The sequence below is a fragment of the Myotis brandtii genome, unplaced genomic scaffold (genome assembly GCF_000412655.1).
Source record: "Myotis brandtii unplaced genomic scaffold, ASM41265v1 scaffold907, whole genome shotgun sequence".
Classification (NCBI taxonomy): domain Eukaryota; kingdom Metazoa; phylum Chordata; class Mammalia; order Chiroptera; family Vespertilionidae; genus Myotis; species Myotis brandtii.
In genome coordinates, this window is record NW_005371734.1 from 853,061 (window position 1) to 854,619 (window position 1,559).

Here is a 1,559-nt window from a genome sequence, read left to right on the forward strand (position 1 = left end):
AAGACTAGTGACCCTTTGCACTGATTCGTGCACATTGCAAGGAAATTAACTAGAAGGTGGCCGACGGGGTGAGCCAACCTCCCGCTGTCCCTCCCCAGCCAGCTGCACCTGGGGTGGCACCACGGCTCAAACGGCGTCTGTGGAGTGAGTGGAGTCCCCTCAGCAGGTGGGGTCCCGCAGCCTGGTGGAATCGTGTGGCCCCGTGAGGAAATGGGCTCCCTCCTCTCTGGTTCTGGGGTGTATTACCCCAGAACTGTTGCCAAGTCACCACAGCCCGGCAGCTCCCGCGTTGAGGGTCTGCCCCCTGGTGGACAGTGCATGTCATACCTACTGGCCGGTTAGACGGTCAGACAGTCTTTTAACCTTTTATATATATAGATAAAGCAAGTACGAAGATCTTTTATTTGGGTAGGTCTGGTTTTTGCCACCCACTAAGCTGTTCTGTTCACCTGAGAATTTACAAACATTTCATAAGTCCTCTGAGGAGCAGGTGATGCCACTGCAAAACATTTCCTGTCACCCACTATGGGAGGCAAGGCTGTCCCACAGCTAAGCATGTCCTGCTTGCCTTCAGAGTTCCCCCAGAGACTGCAGAATGCTGGTTAACCAACCTTCCTAAAGGCCAGGCACCATGACATTCTGCTTCCGGGTCCTCTTTGGCTCCAGCAAGGACCTGGCTGGGTTTCATTCTCTCCTTTACCAACAACCTCCAGTTATTTTGCTGTAGGCTCCTCTCCAGGGCTGGTTTGTGCCCTCGAGGGAATGGGTCTTGTCTCTCTAATGTCCCACAGTCCTTCCTGCCCACATGGTAGGTGCTTAATAAGCATGTTTTTAAAATCTGTCTTCAGTTGTAGCCCTGCCCAGAGAGCCATCATGTGGAGTGGAGCAGAGGGTCAGGACACAGCTCCCCACTATTCTAGAACCCTCCAGACAGCTTTCACTCATTCTTTCTTGCCTTCCATCTTCCGACAGTGCTTTCAAGGATGGGGAATGGGAGACAACCCTGGGAAAGGAAATCGCACAACACGGGTTGACTGCGGTCGGTTAGAGGCCAGGCTGCACCCTTCCTTTGGCTAAACATGCGTGCTTGGGGAGATGACGTCGGTCCCCATGGGAAGGCCTTTCTCCCGTCCTGTCCTCCAAAGCTTCTGGACGCATTGGGACCTCAAGCAGGGTGTTGAAAGGTCAACTTGTTTGGTACCAACTCTGACTCAAAAAGATGATTCTCCTGTGGGGAGCAGGAGAGGAGAGGAACGGGGGCAGTGAGATTTTCCAGCCGCTCCACCCAGAGGGTAATTAATCCAAAGGCAACGGGATGGGTGGAAGGCAAACATCTCCCATTCCACCCCCGCCCCCGCCCGGGGCTGCTGAGTCCCAAGCGCCCCTCTCAGTCCTCCGGTTGCGCTCACTCCCCTCACGCAGCAGAAACCCCGCCCGGGACCAGGAAAGGTCTTGAACTCTCCGGGGTCTGCACGCGCTGCGGGAGACCTGCGGCCCGCGCCCCCAGCGGAGCCCGCTCTCGGCCAATGGGAGCCCGAGGTCTGGGGATGAGGAGTGCA

At 55.9% G+C, this 1,559-nt stretch overlaps 1 long non-coding RNA gene across 1 annotated transcript in view; it reads right to left on the reverse strand.

Moving 5' to 3' along the window:
- Positions 1–397: 397 nt before the first annotated feature.
- LOC106724628 overlaps positions 398–1,559 on the reverse strand; it is a 2,064-nt gene continuing 902 nt past the window's right edge. The window contains exon 3 of the long non-coding RNA XR_001360474.1: positions 398–1,228. This is a non-coding gene — a long non-coding RNA (uncharacterized LOC106724628). The remainder of the gene's footprint in view (positions 1,229–1,559) is intronic.